A 20,135-nucleotide genomic window follows, 5' to 3' on the forward strand; every position below is an offset into this window, starting at 1 on the left:
ACCTTATTCAGTTTTGTCTATAATTATTGTACTTTTTTTCAGGGTGAGAGAGGAAAAGGGACTAGGAAGTGCTCACCAGGTGGGGTATCACTCTCTTTTGTGTCAAGTACTTCTTTACAGAGGACAAAACCCCAACCACAGTGCAGGGAGCATTCTGTACCTATTGGCAGAGCTCCACAACTGACAGACAATGAATGGTCCCAGGTTGGCAAGCAGGCTGGGTGCCCCATTGGCTAGTTTCATCTGGTTGAGCTTGGTTTGGTTGGTGCCCCATTTGCCTCCAGGCCTTGAGAATGTTTCTGAAGGTGATAATAAGGCCTCTTAGCACCACTGATTAGCCCCTCTTGCTTCTGTCCCCTTGGTTCCTGGGAAGTTAACACCTGTGGGCTTTTCCCTTGGAAGAAGCCCAACTGGGTCATTCTCGCTGAAAGTAGATCCTTGATCCAGAGGGTTGTTTTTATTTTTCTTTTTTTAACAGCAGGTCTTTAATGCATTGTTATGACCTTGGGAACACTGCAAAATAGAATGGCATGGGGCATCAAGGGTATAAGACGGCCCAGAGTCTTTTCTTGAGAACTGTGCTTTGCTCTGACATATGTCTTGCTTACTTAGTTTATTAGAATTAAGATATCTTCCTTTATGAGTGAAAATATATGGTAGGATTTCTGTTGAATATCCTTACTTGGCCAAATAAAAAGTTGGCAACAACCTTATCATTTCTAACATTCCCTTCAAAAATATATTTTTCATAGATTGGTGATACACAAAAGACAGTGGACAGGTATAGAGGACAGATTAAATACTCCATGAGTCCTCATCTAAGCCTGATTTTTTTTACTTTCTGTAGAAGAGTATACTTTGCCATCGATGCCTAGCTTTCCTTATCTGCAAGATGGGGGTGGAGACCAGGCCACCTAGCTTTATATAGATCAACTGAGAAGGTGATTAGGGTAAGAAAAATCCATGAGGAATGAGGTAGGCTGAGAAATGGCCTTCAAGAGATATCCACTTCCTAAGCCCTGGAACCTGTGATAGTTATCTTATGTGGGACAAAAATGGAGGGGGTGGGGAGGTCTTTGCAGATGGGACTCAATTAAGGATCTTGAGACGGGGAAACTGTCCTGGATTATCCAGGTGGCTCTAAACAAAATCACACACATCCTCATAAAAGGGAGGCAAAGGAGACTGCAGACACAGGAGAAGGAGATGTGAAAGCATAAAACAGAGCAGAAAGAGATTTGAAGATAATGTCCTTGCAGATTAGCATGATGTAGTCACAAGCCAAGGAATGCCAGAAACTACTAGAAGCTGTGAGAGGCAGGGAATGGATTCTCCCCAAGCACCTCTGGAGAGCATGGCCCTGGCCTTACTGACATCTTGATTTCAACCCAGTGATACTGACTTTGGACTTTTGACCTCCAGAACTGTGAGAGAGTAAGTTTCTGTTGTTTTACGCCTCCGACGTTGTGGTAATTTGTCACAACAGTCACAGGAAACTAACAGAGGATTCCAGGCTCTAAGCTCCTTTAGACTAGGGATTAATCCTGTGTTTCTTTAATCTCTCAGACAATGCCTTGTCCTTAGCATGGACATACCTAGCTGCCCACACCTGTAGATGAGACGGCTCGGCACCGATCTGCTATTTAAGGGCAAATCTTCTGAGTCTTCTCTTTTAGGGCCTGTAGACATTTCCTGGATTGTTGGGGACATGTAACCATGGCTCTTTCTCAACTTCATTTCTAGAAACATTAGACTGTCTCCTTGACGTTACACAGAAAGAGATGTTCTTTGCAAGGCAGTGGTTTGGATTTGAAAGAGGCATATTTTTTAGCAGACAGTGGGATGAGAAATGGGAGTCTGTGCCACGAACCCTTTCTACGAACAGTGCGGTGAAAGCATACCTTTTCTTGGTTCAGGTCCCTTCTGAGTAAGAATTCATTTCCTGTTTTGCTTTTCAACCTGAGAAGTGACTGTCAGGGGTTGAATTATGTCCCCCTCAAATCCACGTGGTGAAATACCTCAGAATGTGACCTTATTTGGAAATAGCGCCACTGCAGATGTAATCAGTTAAGATAAAGTCATTAGGGTAGGCCCTAACCCAGAGTACTGGTGCCCTTATATAAAGGGGAAATTTGGACAAAGACCCACAGACATGGGGAGAATGTCACGAAGGCAGAGATGGTGTGATGCACCACAGATTGCCAGCAAACCCCTGGAAGCTAGGGGAGAGGCGTGGGACAGAGTCCCCCTCACAGCCTCAGGAGGAACCAATGCCGCAGATACGTTGATCTTGAACTTCTGACTTCCAGAACTTTGAGACAACACGTTGCCGTTGTTGAAGCTGCTCAGCACGCAGTGCTTTGTTATGGCCGCCCGAGTCAACGAGCACAGTGCCACCAACTTGTGCTCAATGTGTCTTGCCTGCACCTTGTAGGGAGCAGCTAAATGAAAGACAGAGAGCAAGAGGGAGCGCTCGTGCTTGCATGCAGGGCAGGAGTGCAGCCTTTAGAAGTGTGGCCTTGATGTCTGAACAGCAATCCTTCCACACCCAGCAATTTGTCTGCTGCCTGTGATAAGAAGATCCATGGAGTCTCAAAGCCACCTCCCTGTCCTAATCCCTCCCCAGGGAGCCAACCTTTCCCTCCAGATGGGGTCAGTGAAGGAAAGTAAAGTTTCAGTCATGCCTTTCAAGTTGCCCTCCCCTCCCCTCTCGCTTTGGTCTCTCCCCCTCCCCCACCCCCAGCCCCCCTTGCTTCCAAGTGCCCAGCCTTGTCAGAAGAGAGGGGACCATCTGGTTAGTCCTTGTTTACTGCACACCCTGCCAGTTTGAGCTTATTAATCATATTTACCCAAGTATCTTAATTACTCCCTGTCTAGCAACTTGCTTTGCACTCAGCTGTTGACCCCTCTTTTTTTATTCCTTTCTATCATTAATCATAGGCGCAGCGTGGGTACAGGAATTCCTGAAGCTTGGATTTCGCTGGCACCGTTACCACTCCCAGAGAGGAGCGGCTGGAGTTCACGGCTGGTTCCTGACAAACTTCCTAATTAATCTGCTGAAGATCAGAGGAGGACTAATCGGGGCTGAAGACTGTGTTGGGCCCATCCCCCCGCCCTTTCTGTGTGTGTGTCTGTGTGTGTGTGTGTATGTGTGTGTGTGTGTACCGCGCGCCTGTGCACACACTTACAGTGCTGAGCTTGGCAGGAGAGAGTCTCAGCCAGCGATTCAGCACAATTGCATTCCTGCTGCTGCCACCTACCTTCCCTGCTTTGGGAGGAGGAATTTTCTTCTCTTGCTTAGAAGTTTCCAGGAGTCCCCACTCCTTCTGCTGGCGGATGCATGGCAGAATAAACATCTTCCAGCCCACTTTCCTATGGGACCAGAATCTCGGGGCCGGTGCAGGCAGGAGCTGTCTCGTGCAGAGCGGATCAAAGCTTTCACCGGTGGAGCCAAAGATTGGGGGGCCTCTCAGGAGCTCAAGATGCTCCGGGGCCCAAGACCGGCCAAGTCCAGGGGCGGCTGCAGACCTCAGGAGCACCCGCTGCAGGGTGCCAGGCTAACAACTTCCGGACAGACAGCCGCCGCACGGGAGGAAATGCAGAGCCGAGGACAGCTGAGCAAGAGTAGGAAGTCTCTCGAATAAGCCGTGCCCCGTGTGCCCCTTTCTCTCTTCTTTAGCAGAAGGCACCACCGGGCAGGCAACAAGGGCCGGGCTTCTTTCTTTCCGCCGGGCCTGAATCTTCAGGCCGAGAGACACCATTAAGGAGTATAATTTGTTGATCCAGGCTCTCCTTGCGTTTCAGTGCAGAGTGGCATCGTTTTCTTTATGACCTCGTAAAGTCACAGCCGAGAGGCCGATTTGGAAAACAAACTGCCTCAGGTTGACAGATAATTAGATACAGGGGACATATTATATGCCTTTGCATATAAATGTGCTCCGAGGCGTGTTGGTTCATCTGAAGTTGAGGTTAAAGGCGCGCCAGGTATTCCTGACACATCAGGATATATATTTTCATACGGTCTCGGGCGCTGTGTTGGTTTTATAGCCCTTTCATCCCGGCGCTGACTGATGGCGACCGAGCGCAACCCAACTTAAGAGGAGCGGGGCGCTCGCTCACCCATGAGCCTCTGCGCGGCCGCTGGGCTCCCCACCCCCTCGCGACTCCCCCCCTTACCCCGCCCTGGCCGAGGGGCTGTTCTTCAGGCTTCCATGCCTTGCGCATGACCAATGGCCAGCCTGGGCCGGGGGTGGGAGCGGGCAGGATCCACTTTTCTTTTCTTCTCCCCCCTCCTTTTTTTTTTTTTTTTAATTCTGGGGACCCATTTAATAACAGTTATAAAACAGGGGCCTCCCAAGACTGAGGCAGACCCTGGTGGAGTTCTATACAAGCTAAGCTAAGAGCTAACGCTCTTTTCTGGAACGTTCTGCGGACTGTCGAGGCTGCTGGTGGACAGCTGCCGCTGCCCAATATGGCGGCTCGGCCGTGCTGGGGAAGCTCTTCCGTCCCCGGGAATCAGGTCTGAGAGCCAGGGCCTGGCGCCAACCCGAGGAGGATGGGTCTCTCCTTCCCCTGCAGCCTCAGAGCCCCGGGCTGGGGACAGGTCTCTCTGAACACACGGTTCCAGTCAAATTCATCCCCACCAAAATGTAAAGAGCTTAATTTAATGCCCGTCGGGAGTAATTTCAATTTAAAAGTGGCATTACAGCCGGTGGCTGAAAGAATGGCTTAGCGGTTAGTCATCTACCGTTTGGGCGAGTCACTTAATCTCTTTGAGTCTGTTTCTTCATCTTAAAATAGGAATAAGAAGCCGTGCTCACCTTATAACGCTGAGAAGATTAACTTCGATAAAACTTGTGGCCCAGCGCTTCCCATACAGTATCTGGCACGTGTTAACTGTCTTTAATGAGGAAGCTTAACAGAGCTCATCCTAGTAAAAAATGAGGAGAGAGGAGAGGGCCTCGACCCCAAGGAAGGGGCTGTCTGACAGGCCGTCTCCTCAGCGCCGTGTGGAGGTGGCCGTGGGCTGGTGAGCTGCAGAGGCCCCTGATTCTTGGGAGGTCTGGTTTGGGCCCTGCCTCTGATTAGCTGTGTAATCCGGGCATGTCACTCCCTCTGTCCCACTCGTTAGTTTCCTCATCCTTAAAATGAGGGGCCCTCTGAGGGCCGGGGTGGGGGGGGGTGGGGGCAGCGTCCGACCCCTGGCCGCCTCGTGAGGCGGGTCTGTGGGGGGCGCTCTCCTGTCCTCTGCCAGGCGTCCGGCAGGCCCGCTGTCATCCCTGCCGCTGCAACAGGCCTGTGTGGTTTTCCAGGCCAAATTAGAGGGCTGGGGGTGGGGGGGTGGGAGCTCTTAAAAAGACTTCAGGGAGATGGCTGAACAGTTCTCAGCTTGAAATGATCCTCCTTCTTCAATCTTGCCAGGGATCGCTATTAGAAAGAGACAGAAGGAGAGAGAGAGAGAGAGAGAGATTGAGATGGAGGGAGAGAAAGCAGACAGAGCAAGAGAGAGAAGGCGAAAGGAAGGAGAGGGAGAGAGAATAACCTCATAGGCCAGCCCTAAGCCCTGTTGAAGGAGATGATATAAATAGAGTTGCTGTCACTTTGATGAATTAAATCCTCTGTTAATTAGGATGCATCGATTTAAGGGTTGTCCAGGCAGATAGTCCTTTCCCCCTTCCCAGCAAGTGATAGCAGAGGGCGGAAGCATGAGAGGGGTGGCTTTCTCTGGTTCTTGCCTGATGGCTGCTTTCTCTCCCAGGCTTCATTTATTATGCCAGAACATGGGCACTGCAGTTTTCTCCATGTGCCATTCTCTTTTCAGCTGGAGCTTGGCAGTGGGCTACACAGGAGCTTTCTGGAGAAAGGACTACCTTTGAACCCCACGACCTTCTGCAGTACCTTTTCACAAGGTGGTCTGTTGAGAACAGAGTGAGGGCCCCTCGGTTGTTCTGTGGGCAGCTCTCTCTTTAGAGCCTCTCGACCTCTGGAGCCATTACTCGGCTGGCCAGCTGGATGCCATCCTTGTAAACCACTGGCTGTACCTTAGGGCAAACCACTTTTGGTCCCAGGAGTCTGAGGTTCCAGGGGCCTGTTCTGGATACCATTTCCAAAAGTGAAGATATATTGTTCACAAGGACCTGGAAAATCTGAGTGTAGATTGAGTATTCCCCGAGTACGAATGGTTCAGCACTTTGTAATACTGGATTCATGAGTGAAAATACTTTGGAGGAGCAGGACATAAAATCGGCAAACTGATTCATCTTCTCTTGACCCCTTAGTTCCCAAGGGGCCCATTACTCAGGGAAAGGAAGTGTGTTCCTCGGGGCGTGGAGACATTGTGTGTGCGTGTGGAGGAGGAGGGGGGGCTTCTCATTGGGCTTCCTTGTGATTCAGAGTTGTTTCATAAATGGAACAGAGCCTGTAAGAGAAGTCTCTCACATTTGGTCTTTCATATCAAGACTCTAAAAACCCTGGTGTCACTCAAGGAGGGAACTCTCACGTACCCCTCCCCCCCCCTTAATTCCCTAAAGTCTCATATACACAAATATGTGCATGCCTTCCCAAACTAATGCTGAACATGTCTTTCTGGAATTGCTTCAGCAGTTGAGAGAGGAAAGAGTTTCCTTGTTTTTTGTTTTTTTAAAAGAAGAACAGAGTTTCCTTGGGTTGAGGAAGAAGAATAAACTCATAAAGATGGAAGTGTGTTTGAGTGTGTTTGGAATTCCAGACTCACCGACTCTTACCCAGCTGAGGGGATTTGCTGTGTTTTCTGTCCTGGCTCTCAGGTGACATGTGTCCCTGGCTGCCAAGAGAGAATCCTTGCTTGGATCATCTGGTCACAGGCCAGAATCTCTTTGTTCCCTCTGCTGTCCTCTGTAAGGGGGTCCATGTGGCCACACTGCTGGAGAACCTCTCTGCTCTCTTTGTTTCTATGCCAAGGGGATCCATAGGGTGGAGGTAAAATTTTTCGTAGCAGATTGTGTGTGTGAGCCAGAAAGAATGAGGTGGAGGGATGGAAGAGGAGAGGGAGCAAGCAAAAAAAAAAAACAAACAAACAAAAAACAAAACAAAACAAAAAAAAAAAACAAGACAGGAAAGAGAGAAAATGACAAGAAATAAATTAGCAAGGGACAGAGGCAGGAAGAGAGAAGAGGAACCGAGAAGAAATTCCCAAAGAGGAAGTGCGCCTGCAGGCGGGAGGTGGAGAAGAAACCCTCAAAGAGAAAGGAGTGGAGAGCAAGGTTGCCGGCCCAGCTGGGGAAGGCAAGACACAGAAATCAGGAGAAGGAAGAGAAGGGATCAAGCAGGTGCTAGGAACAGAAAGGGAGAGGGGGTTGGTTGGGAGGGGAGAGTCAAGAGAGGAAGGCGAAGAAGAGGGGAGCAGCCACCGGTGGGGGAAGCAGGGGGAGCGAGAAAGTGCTGTGCTGTGTGGATTATTGTGTGTTTGTCATCTGGAATGGTATAAGCTGTAGGTACAGCATCTCCTGCCCATGATTTATGGTCCCTGTCAGGCAGGGAGCGCGCTTTGTCTGCTGTAGCGTGGAGGATGAATGCGTTTCTGTCATCCCAGCCTGGCCAGCCTTTCTCTCTCTCTGCTCCGAACGCTCGCTCCCCATTTCACGCCAGTGAACATAAACAATCTTTTGTAAACCTGACAGTCACACTTGCTTCTTTGGAAACATAAAGCAGAAATGTATGACTCGGCTTTCATTACCCAATTTCCTACGCTATATAAAAACACTCAGGAAAGACATGTAAGTGGTCACGAAACCTGGGAAATTGGAAGTGTCCTGGAGGGGGGAAAAAAAGTGGAGGGGGAGGAGGGGAGTCTGGGGGTGGGAAGCTGGTGAGGAGAGGAGATGATGTGTCTAACCCCACCACATCCTTCCCAGAAAATGCTGTCTGATAAACTGGGCCATCCAGACACATAATTATATTACATTTCTGAATAATAGACATTTCCTGCCTGAAATGTTGCTTCCCACCCCCCCCCCCCTTTTAACCCAGAGTGCAGTAATGAAACAGTCTTGAGATCAAAGCTGGCTGATAATGTTGCTTTGTTTTTTTTTCCCTCCTCTCTTCTGCTTTGCATTTTTCTTCTCTACCAGCCATTTGGCTAACTCCACCAAGTCAAAAGTGCAACTTCTTTTTAAAGAGCTATTAGGGTGCAGTTTGCCGTGATTTCTGAGCTGGAGCGCCTCAGCTGGGACAGTGAGATCTACCGTGGAGAATCTGCATCCATTCCTGACGTCTGGAGCCTCACTAGGGCCAGAACAGGTGAAGGGGGTCTGTTACCACCGAGGGCTGGGGTGTGGCTCCAAGACACCCTGGGGCCTGGCCTAGAAGCCACTGGACACCTTCCCAGGACACCTTCTGGGAATAAGAAGGGAAGAAGTCATGGGTGACTTCTCTTCCTGCCTTCAGTTACATTCAGCTGTAGTCTCCTACCCAGCAGAGTAGAGGGGTGCTTGGGGGATGCTCTGGTCCTTTCCATCGTGCTGGGGTTCTGGCCTCGAAGGCCCTGTAAACAGAGTTCCTGGTGAGGTTCCTGACTGTGGATCTGGGAAGTGACAGCAATTTGTTAATAATTATTGTAATCACGTCATTCTTTCAGATCAAAATCTTTGAGAGGCATCTGTGAGCTGCCTTAGTTTCTTTGGCTGTCTGCCTTTGAACATAACAGGGCCATGGAACATCTACTTAAGAGTAGACTGGGCAAGCTGCAAACGCCAGTCCGGCCTGTTCATTGACTCAGAGACCTGGAAGTCACTCTGCTTCCTTGAATCTCAGCTTTTCCAGAAAGACAGACACCCCATTCACCTATCTGCATCTCTCTCTCTCTCTCTCTTTCTCTCTCTCTCTCTCTCTCCCCCTGTCTCTCTCTCTCTCCCCGCTCCCGTCTCTCTCTCTCTCTCTCTCTCTCTCTCTCTCTCATGCACACACACACACACACACACACACACACACACAGAGCACGGTTTCAAGGACTGGAATATTATAATTCAAAAGAGTTTTGAATACCTACTAGGTGTCCAACACGCTAATAGGTTCTATAAAGTGCATGCCCTCAAAATGACTGTTGTTGAATGGGAAAGGTTTTGATAGATAGACGTATAGAGCTTGACCAGAAAGGCCTATTGTAGATGTGCATGCCTCCTTCTCTTCCCTCTCTTTCACCCCATCCGTGCCCAAGTTTTATTCATGATTCTTCCAAGGTTGTACTCTCATCGACCTCCTCCATAAAAACCTCCTGCCCTCTACAACTCCTGGTGAGTGGTCCATCCCCCTGAATGTCCAGAACTGATAATCTGTTCCTCATCAGTGGCAATTAATCATATGCTGTCTTGTGCCAATTCTCACATTGTTTTCAAGTGTTCATGTATACTAACCATCTCTTGGGGTTGAGATTTTAATCATGTCTTGTGGCTTTCAGGACCCCCCTCGCACTCAACACGGGGATTTGTTATATAATACACCCACGACTTTTGGAAAGCATAGGTCCCAAGACTTTTTCAGATTCCCCAATTTGTCCCAATATATAAAGGCACGTTTGTATAGATTTCTGACTTTTTCCCTAACAACATATCCATAAAGAGTTATGTTTAATTTAAAAATACGCACAGTTTAAATATCTTTTAAACTCACTCAACAGCCATTTCTTTTTCACAATGCAACATAGTTTTTATTATTTCAAAAGAATTAACGTATGCATGGTGAGTATTAAACATGAGAACACATGGAGATTGGGTGATGGGGCTTGGCTAGTCTTACTCATCAGCTGAATTGTTCCCTTCTGCCACTAACCTTTCACTAGCCATGCTTCTCATTTGTACCTCAATAAAATTTTATTTTATTTTTTCTGGTTATGGGACTGTGAGTTAGCTCACATATAGAGACAACCACTAAGGAAAAATCTACCGAGTATCTCTGCAGTGGGTGCCAAAAATCTGTTGGTTATTTGGAAATTAAGTATACCCCGAATGTCCTATGAACCCTTGCTTACTCCCACCCAGCCCCTCCCTCCTTCTTTCCCTCCCCTTTGCTTTCCCTTTCCCTTCCCCTTCCCCTTTCCTTCCCCTCCCCCTTCCCCTTCTCCTTCTCCTTCCCCTCCCCCTTCCCCTTCCCCTCCCCTCCTACATTCCTCCCTTCCTTTCTTCCTTCTCTCTCTTTCTGTCCCTCCCTCCCTTCCTCCCTCCGTCCCCTTTCTTTCTTTCATGATACAGGGTTTATTTGGTGTTTTATTTGGTACAGTCTTACTTGTAATCTAAGGAGGTAGCATAGTGTAGTGAAAATACGTAGGCTTTGGCCTCAAGTCCTGGTCCCACCATTTTACTGGTTATGTCGTCTAAGGCAGATAAGTTCTTTGAAGCTCAGTTTTTTCATCTGTAAAATGGGCAATGTAATAACTCACCCAGTGAAGATTAAACCTGTAATGACTGTTGCATAGTAGGTATTTAATGTTAATTTCTTTTCTCTCTGCATCATCCACTACAGATATATCCCCCATTTCATGGCATTCAAAATACAGGGCTTCAAATAATCTCGATGCTGGCAATACTTAGGTAGGAAATAAACAGACAGCTTGCTGAGCACTCCTAACCGTGATATATATAGACGCTGATACAGGCTTGGATGGCGTTGGTGCTCTGGAGGAGCCCTTCCTCTGTTATTGTTAGGCATGCGCATTGGACAAACAAAGTAAGCACAATGAGCTGAATTTAATACCTGCCAGGCAGCAGAACAAATGTCGTTGATCTTGCTGATACTATATAAAAAGCACAAAAGTGGATCTAGTTTGGTCCTATGGCGATTTATAATCCTTTTGCTATACTAGGTTATTTTCAGTAGGACGGACATTCTTTTGCCTGCTGGGGGAAAGGCACCAACTTGTACAAGCTGCTTATACCACATCATTAGGAGACAGCCTCAGAAGTGCCCAGAATCAAGAGAGTACAAAGCAGAGAGGGAAGAGTTGGGAATACAGTTTCAGGTTAAGAGCATCCAATATGTGGAAAGCATAGATCCCCTCTCACCTCTAACCGCCCCCCCCCCATAGATAAAATTAAGGGAACTTATTTATAAGGCAGAAGAATTTCCCCTCTTTTTAATGATTCTTAGAAGTAGCCAGCTTCCTGAGCAGGTATACAGAATAATTTATACTCAACTGAATAGGTACCATCATTTTATAGGGGATCTGGGAAAGACAGAAAGATGACATTGGAATGTGCTGTTTTACGGCTATAAGATGACAGATCTCATTCCCAGCTACCAAAAGTAGAAGGCGTTTATTTTGAGGAGCTTTTAAATGGTGATAACGTTAGTGTGCTTTCAGTATTTGGTTGGTTGGTTCTTCTGTAAGATCTTGTCTGGGGCCGTGGAAAAGAGATTTGTGTAGGTGTCTCAGCCATACTTTTGGTTTCCAAACCCTGAAGCTGGCCATTGCCAGTGTTCGGTACTCGGGATAAGAAGGCCCAGCTCCACCAGCTTTCTCTCATTATTAGATAGTAGCTAAAGGGGCTCATTGGTGTGAGCAAACCCACCACAACCCATGCTCTGCAGTTCTAATCTTGTTTGGATCATTGAAGTGTAGCCCATCTTCTCTATTGATTTTCTACTGCTGTGAAAGACAATACCCCCAAACTTAGTGGTTATTATCTCACACTTTGTGGCATTTGGAAACAGCTTATGTGGGTATTTCTGGCTCAGGACTTTTCCTGAGGTTGCAGTCAAGACACTGGCTGAGGCTATAGTCATCCGAAGGCTTGACTGGGGCTGGAGGATCACTTTCCAAGTTAGCTCACTTCCTCACAAGGCCTCTGTTCCTGTCTGGCTGTTGACAGGAGGCCTCAGTTCTTTGCCAGATGAACTCCTTCCACAAGTCTGCTTGGATTTCCTTACCACATGGCAGCTGGCTTTCCTAAGAGCAAGTGATCCAAGACAGTGAAGAGGAAGCTACAATGTCTTTTATGACTTAGTCCCGGGAGTCATACACCATCACTTTGCCACGTTCTGTTTGTTGAAAGTGAGTTACTGTGTCCAGCTCATTCGCAAGGGGAGGGGAATCAAGGTTAAAAAAGCCTTTCTATCTTCCTTTCTTTATTCTTATACATTTATTAAAAAATCATAGCCTTCGACCTTTATTTCCATTCCTAGATGTTTCCATTTTCATGCTATAAGCTTACCAAAATGGGATGTTGAAATTGAATGAGAATATAAAATAACAAATGAATGCTTTTACAGATATTTATTAAGTACGCAAAACCAAACTGAACGAAAGCTTGTCGTGAGTATTTTCTCTTCATGATTCTTTTTCATGGGTTCCACTGGGTAAGGCCCTTCCCCTACCTTATAGGTTTTCTTTATAGACTTTCTTCATTGCCTCAGGGACCTTCAAGTTGTGCTTAAATTTATGATCATTTGTTTGGGCAATATTTAAGAAATTTGCACTGCCAGCTCAATGAGGTTGTTCAATGGAAGTTTTTGAATACTAAATCACGGGGAAGATGCAGTTTCCATAACAGAACCTCCACCGTCTTTGCTTCAGGGATCTCCTGCTCTAAATGTAGTGCCTATTGAGTCAGCTAAGATGTTGCCAAACTTGACTTTGGCCAGCAGAGCAGTGTTTTATTGAGTATCAACACTAGGATTTGTTATTTACTGGATGGCTGCAAATATGGTTTGGTCATTTAGTAGAGAAGGTTCCACACTCAAACTGGAGACTTTTAGCAGACTACTGAGCCATGGATGGCATTCAAGTACACAAGGCTGGCCCTATCTAAAGTTTTCCTAAGTCCTCAGTTAGGTTCACTCATCCAGTCGTCTGTTTATTCAACACATGTTTACTAATCCCCCACTTTGTGTCAAACCTATGCCAAAGCAACATGGCAAAGATTTTCCGAATAGGTCGGAGAAAGTATTGAGATGGGGAAGCTGGGGCTGGATATTTCTCCTGACAAAGAGCTGGCCACTGGACTGATGTTCCGGAGACTCTAAGCAGCAGTGACTAATTAAAGAGAGTGACCCAGGACACCTTTTAAGATCTTGGCACAGAAGCCCAGATGTAAGAACTGGGTTCAGGGTGGGGCTAGCTGCCAGAGATAAAGGAGACATCCAATTATCAGACCTGAGGTCAAATTAACAGCAAGCAACACTCTAAGCTAAGTCCTGGACCTTGGAGAGCATCAAGTTTCCCAAGCGTGGGGAGAGGACAGCTGCAGAGACCCGGAGTCCAGCTGGACCCAACACATCCCAGTTGCTTTCATGTGGTGGAGATTTACTGGGATGCTCTGCAAAAGAGGAGGAGACAGGACGAGGAAGGAGATGTGATGAGCTAGGAGAACCCATGGGGTCAAGAAAGGATCCCGGGCATATTCCCAGCACCTCCCCCACAAGGCCCTGCTGCTTAGCCACCTACAGAAGAAATGAAATCCTCCTGCCTCCTGATGCAAGGCGGAGGGAGAGGCCTCAGGGGGAGGCTTAGAAGGGGGTACCCTGTTTTGTCAGATCACACCGGCACAAAGTCCCTTGGAGGCTCAGGGAGCTTTCCACCCTCCTCTCAGGCAGAGGCAAGCTCCTTCTCCTCAGGGGGTTCATTTCAATGTTAATGAGACTAAGAAGGTGGGCAAAGTTGTTTTCTTCTAAAAATTCCATTTCACCCTTCCTTGCTCTCTGAGCATACCTCTCTGATTTAGATTCACTGTGTTTAATTAAAGCTGTGTTTGTTTTTTCTTCTTCTTTTGCTCTTTCCACTTCTTGCCAAATCCTCTCCTCCTCCCTCTACTCCAGGAGACTGAGTTCCTCAGGCTGCCCCTCAAGTCCCCCGCCCCACTGGGCCTCTGTGGAAACCTCTGGAGGCAAGCAGGGTGGGGCTTCTCTTTCTCCACATTGCCATCTGGGATGAAAGGAGCGTTTTGCATCGGGAACCGTGGTAGCACTAGGCAGTGCTTTGGATGCACATACCCCTCATTTTTGGTACACCTGAGAACCCAGGGAAGAAAAACTTGGATTTCCTGGAGACTAATTAATGAGGACAGGAGAGTTTCCCGGTGGATGAGAGAAGGCTGGAACAGAAAATGGGGGAGGCAGGTTCTCTGCTTTTGGGAAGTACTCTCCCCATCAGACAAGGATTCAGAACAGGCTTCATTTAAACAGCTAGCTCCTCTACTGCATCTGAAATAGGATTTAATCAACAAAATGGAGACTATAAAATGTGGTGAGAGTAGAGATGAGTATTAGCTACTCTTTATGTGCCAGGTCCCGTGGAAGCACTGGAAGCCAGTGAGATTTTTACTGAAGCTTTAGATTAGTTTACCTATTTTATATACGAAAACATTACGACTCAGACAGGTTTTAAGATTCTTGTCAGGGTGTCTGGGTGGCTGGGTCGGTTGAGTATCTGACTTCGGCCCCACATTGGGCTCTGTGCTGACAGCTCAGAGCCTGGAGCCTGCTTCAGATTCTGTGTCTCCCTCTCTCTCTCTCTCTCTCTCTGCCACCTCCCCACTTCATGCTCTCTCTGTCTCTGTCTCTCTCTCTCTCTCAAAAAAAATCAACATTAAATTTTTGTTGTAAAGATGCTTGTCAAAGTTCAAACCACTTGTAAACAGTAGAACTGAAATTTGAATCTAGATTTAGCTAACCCCCAAATCACACATTTCCCCACTATATCCCAAAAAGACCTCAAAGGTCATCTAGTCCTGAGCAACTCAGGCTGTACTGATTTTTAGAACCTATAATAGCCATCTACTGGGGACAGAAAGGCAGTGAGGCATTTCACATTGGGAGACTCCAAATCTGAGAGGAAGGGGTGGAAGGTATGCCAGTAAGCTATAGCCACAGCTAGCTAATCAGAGGCCTTGATCTGGCTTGACTCTCTAATATGATCAGACATCTGCTTGATGGAGTGCCTGGGCCTGAACTCTCGGTGCATAGGCCAATGGTCTTTCCACCTCTCTATATTATTGACCTTCACATCTGCTGGGTAAATTGAGGCACCATAGCATTCAGTATTTTCTATACATGGGGTGCTCGGATTGGGAAGAACTAGTATTCCTTGTCCAATGCTATCAAGGATTATTTATCTTCAAACTCAGGGCCACCCAGTAGAAATAGAATACAAGCCACACGTGTAATTTAAAATGTTTTAGTGGTCATTTTAGAAAAAGTAGAAACAAAGAGGGGAAATTAATTTCAATAGCGTATGTTACTTAACATATCTCAAATATAAGCGATATAAAAAAAAGCAATATAGGAAGTGATGAGATATTTTACTTTTTTTTTTTTTTTTTTTTTTTTTTTTTTTTTTTTTGCACTTAGCGTTCAGAATACATTGGGTACTCTTCACTTACCACACGCCTCGGTTCTGATGAGCCTATTACGAGTGTGCTATAGTCACCGCAGCTCGTGGCTGCTGTATCAGAGAGAGCAGCCCTAATTTGTGAGCTCTTCTGAAAGCAGGAGAGTCGATCCAGTTACAGGCTCTTCTCCCTGGAGCAGAGCTTTCTGGTTTCTCGATTCCGAAGGGAAGATTCGGAGAAGCAGACAGGTGTGTCCACTTCATCTTTTCACGGATAACCCTGCAGAAAGCATCATAGGGCTGACAGCAGCCTTCTCCAGCAAAGATGAGCTGCCAGGGGGAGGAGTTGGGTCCTTGTTGACATGTGGCCCTAGGTGCACAGAGCAATTCGGAGGGGATCACAAACTATGGCTGCGGAAAATGCCTCCTGTTCCTGTTGTGCATTCCGATCGAGACAAAGATCGACTAAGTGTTTACAATCAGTGAAGGCAAGCTCGGCCCTCGGGAAACTGTGAAGCAGGAAAGGTTTGGCTTCAATGTCCTTATTATCCCCTGAGCTTGCTTCTGTCCCTCAGCCTGCAGTGGTCCGTCCCCTAGTTCGGCGGAAGGCTCTGTTTCACCATGCTCTACCACCCAAGAGCCTTGAGATTTCTTCTTTATGGCTGCGGGGCTGGGTAGAAACAGAGAATGTAGGCTGTGGCCTTCTTTGCTATCGCATCCAGTCCTACATTGAGGCCTTGGTGGTTTGAGACTTTTGAGGAAACTGACTTTTACTCGGTGTACGAAGATGGGGTAAGGTGTGTAGATTCACTGCAGACAGGGAGGAGGTATTATGGCTCTTGTATAGATGACAATCACCAACTGAGTCTCTGGCCCTTTGTTTCCTCGTCCTTGGGCACTAAGACCTCTTCATGACCGCCTGTAGGGGAAATGCACCTGGGACTCTGAGACCAGCTCCCATTCTTGGGCAGGGATGAAATAGAAGACTTGAGGCCATTAATCCTCAGATTTAGCTGTTGGTTGTGCTTGAACTTGCACATAGTTTCAATGCTTCTGCTTGTTTTCTTTTGATTTCCTGTGATTCTGGATCCTTCCTTTATACTCTTGGTGCTTTTAAAGATTCCTATCTTTTCCCTGAGACATATGGTACCTTAAACTTACATCAAACTCTGCTTCAGATGGGAAGCCGCATTCTGGTCTTGCCTGATCATTGATAAGGTAAGAGAATTCTACTGAACCAAAGAAACAGTAGGTATGTTTTACAAGTGCTAGTGTATTTATTCTAGACAGCACTATATGGTATGTGTTTGATATTTGAGGAACGAAGGGGAGAAAAGGTAACTCCCTCTGCTATATTGTTTTTTGCCCCTCTGTTATATTGTTAAGCCATATTGCAGAAGAGTGCAATGGAAAAACGGATTCCTTACTTTATAGCTTTTGTGTTTACTTGTTCCTCCCAGCATTGTGCTGCCCCAGGGGGAAGGTGCTTTAACAGCCCCCTGATTGTGTGTTAGTCAGCTCAGAAATGAAGCCAGCATGCTTATCAGAATGATAGAAATCAAGACCTGATGGTACGTAACATTGTGACATAGTCACGTCGTCATGGAATCAGCTATAGAAGGCACGCTTGCAGCAACTGTCTTTACGTTGGCCTGGATTCCACCAGCTTCCTCCTTACCTTGTGACCTACCACACCTTCCACACACACTTTGCTTTGGCCACGCTGGCCCACTTGCTGTTCCTCGACTCATCCAACCTTTGCTTTTACTGCTCTATTTCTCCAGAAGGCTCATCACCCCACATTCACGAAGCTCACTTCTTTACTTCCTTCAAGTCTTTCGCCAGATGGCACCTGCATGGTGAGGTTCTCCGGACCAGTCTCCCTCCTCTGTTTCAGGTGCGCCGTTTCCGTCCTGTTCGCCTGTCTTCATTGTCTTCATGGCAGTATCATTACATGCCATTAGCACATACCCTTGTTTGCTTGTTGCCTGTCCTTTTCGCTGGAATGTAAGTCTAAATAAGGGCAGGGACTTTGATTTTATTCATTACTGTGTAGAGCACAGGACAGCCTATGTTACCTGGGAAATGAAAAATAAATGTTGATGAATAGTTGAAGGAAGCATCTGGTCCGCATTCCACCGGTCCATGGCATCCTAGACAGATCTGGCTTCTTCTCAGATATCTTGAGGAACACTAAACTCAACAACATCTATTACTGGATAGCTCCACCTTTTCTAAAGGTCTGTGTGTGGAAAGATGGCCTGGTGGAAAGAGCACCAGAATCTTTCTAATAAGATAAACCTTGGGGGTGCCTTGCTGGCTCAGTCGGTTAAGCATCCAACTCCTGATTTCGGCTCAGGTCATGATCTCACAGTTTGTGAGTTCGAGCCCCATGTTGGGCTCTGTGCTGACAGTGCAGAGCCTGCTTGGGATTCTCTCTCTCTCCTTCTTTTTCTGCCCCCATTCTCTCTCTCTCTCTCTCACTCACTCTCTCTCTCTCTCTCTCAAAACAAGTAAAGCTTAAAAAAATTAAAAAATTAAGCCCATTTGTTTAAAAAAAAAAAAAGATAAGCTTGGACACCTGGGAGAAGCCTGAGAAAAAGTAATAGGCTGTGAAGCCCTTAGTCTGCCCTGGTCTTGCCATCACTTCTCATGGGATGTCGGAGAATTCTTTTCATCTCTCTGGCCTCAGCTTTTTTTCTTCTAAAAAATAGGATTGTGTAGACGTGTTAGAAACAGGGTATCATGACCAGAGCAGAAGCCTGCAGAGATGCAGAAATCTGGCACAAGTAAAACAGCCATGTTGTTCAGCCTAAATATTGAATCTTAGAGAGTGTCTCACCAGGTGTGTGTGTGTGTGTGTGTGTGTGTGTGTGTGTGTAAGCACATAGGTAGATAGACAAGCCATCTCAAACTCTCCTGAAAGGTCCACTTGGCCTGGGGCTGCATCCACTGTTTCTTTCTTATTACTCCACAGGGCCTGCGCAGAGACCTGGACCAGCTCAAAAGGTTGATAACTGACTTAATATAAGCACAAGAATAACTACGCATTTATGTAAAGTCTTTCTCAAAGGAGCATTCAGCACTCTGCAGATAATGGACTTATTTATCCTTAGAGCACTTCTCTGAGGCAGTTAAAGGACAGGGGTGACCAGACTCATGTAATAAATAATGTCAAGGACAGCATGAGGCAAAACTAGCCTATACGTCTGAGGCCTTGGGGGAGATGGGATGGGCCCAAGGTCACCCAGGGAGTTGGGAACAGGATGAGTGTCCATGCTCCAATGAGGTGACTCATTCTTTCCAGCACCTCTGCTCCTGGGACCTGACTACATGTCCCCCGGGCTGGCTCCTGCTTACACACACATATCCCAAGGCATATTCTATGGGATATCAGAGGTGCTCTTATCAGTGCATGGCTTAGTAAGCTCCAAAAATATTTGGTTTCACAGAGTTAAACAGTTTTCTTCACTAGAGGACTTTGTAGACGCATTAACAAGTTACTTTGTTCATTGCTAATATCCAGGAGGGATCTCCAGTATGCGGAGTTACCCAAATTTATTTGTCCATGGACACTTCCTTCCCCAGGATCTCATTGGATTGGTGAAATGCTGATTTCTTAAGACGTGGTACCGGGACTTCCCTAGTGGAAGGAGAAACCTGGGTTTAGAGAAGATGCTGGCAAGCCAGGCGGGGATGTGGGTGACTTTGTAAGTCTGGCTGTTACTGGATGCTAAGACAGCAAGAGGGAAAACTACCCTGTATGAGACAAAGGGAGGAATGAACTGTTTTTGTTCCTGGGAGGGAGGAAGAAAGAGAAGAGGAGAAGAGAGAGAATGGGTAAAATAAAGAAGCCAGGGCCTGGGTGGGATCAACATTCAGTGAAACTGCAGGTTGGTGGGGGAACAAAGGACATTTTATACGGATGCTTACTGCCTCATGTGGAACCGTCAGAGGTACAGTGTAAACCTCTCTCCATTATCTTCTCCTCCTCTTCATAGGGCAGTCTATTAGGGTCATGTGCGCTTTGTAGAGTGGTGTGTGTGTGTGTGTGTGTGTGTGTGAAGGGATTGAGAAAGAGCTTCATTCCATCCTTGAACTTTTGTGGACGGCAAATAGATAGTATTAACAGACACAGGAGCCTAGAGGCAGAGATGACCATGAGAGGTAAGCCTTCCGGTGTCCACATAACACTTTAAGAGGGGTGGGCACTTGGGCCTTGAGCTAAACTCCCTCGGATCTCAATTGCGGCAACGGATATGGTGTAGATCAGCTGACTTCTAATGCTGTCCTCTGCCCTGTCACCCTCGGGGCCTGACTACCCTCTCCATTTGTACCATAGTAGCTCGGGCATCTGGAGCCACGCGGAACACATGTCTTCAGACAGTGATTCATTTCCCTTCAACAGTCTGTTCTCCAGATTGAACATACTTAATTCCTTCCACATGTCTCGTATGACGAGTTACCAGACTTGTCACCATGCCGGTCACCCTTGTCTGGACAGCCTCCAGGGTTTCAATGTGCCTCTTGGGATTTAACACAACACAACAAGTGTGGTCCGCACATTGCCAAATACAGTAGGGTCTCTGCTTTCTGCGATCTGGACCTTCTGCTTCTACGGAGGAAGCCTACGTTGGACCCAGCCTTGTTTTTATTCAGCGGCCACGTTGGGTTCTCGGCTCCACTAAACTTGCGGGCAACTAAAACCCTGGTCAGGTAATAAATATGTCCTAGCCATTTTGGTCACAGCTGTTCTGAGTGTGTGGTATTGTTGCCACGTGGGTGAGAACTGCTGCGTTGCATGTCGTGTTGTGTGATGATTATGGTTTATATCGTGTTG

At 46.9% G+C, this 20,135-nt stretch overlaps 1 long non-coding RNA gene across 1 annotated transcript; it reads left to right on the forward strand.

Moving 5' to 3' along the window:
• The first annotated feature begins 8,048 nt into the window (after positions 1 to 8,048).
• LOC123582806 lies at positions 8,049 to 18,724 on the forward strand. The gene is made up of 3 exons (XR_006704580.1): positions 8,049 to 8,277; positions 16,435 to 16,513; positions 18,273 to 18,724. It is a non-coding gene; the product is annotated as an uncharacterized LOC123582806 (long non-coding RNA).
• The last annotated feature ends 1,411 nt before the right edge of the window (positions 18,725 to 20,135 follow it).

This window comes from Leopardus geoffroyi, chromosome B1, assembly GCF_018350155.1.
Source record: "Leopardus geoffroyi isolate Oge1 chromosome B1, O.geoffroyi_Oge1_pat1.0, whole genome shotgun sequence".
Classification (NCBI taxonomy): domain Eukaryota; kingdom Metazoa; phylum Chordata; class Mammalia; order Carnivora; family Felidae; genus Leopardus; species Leopardus geoffroyi.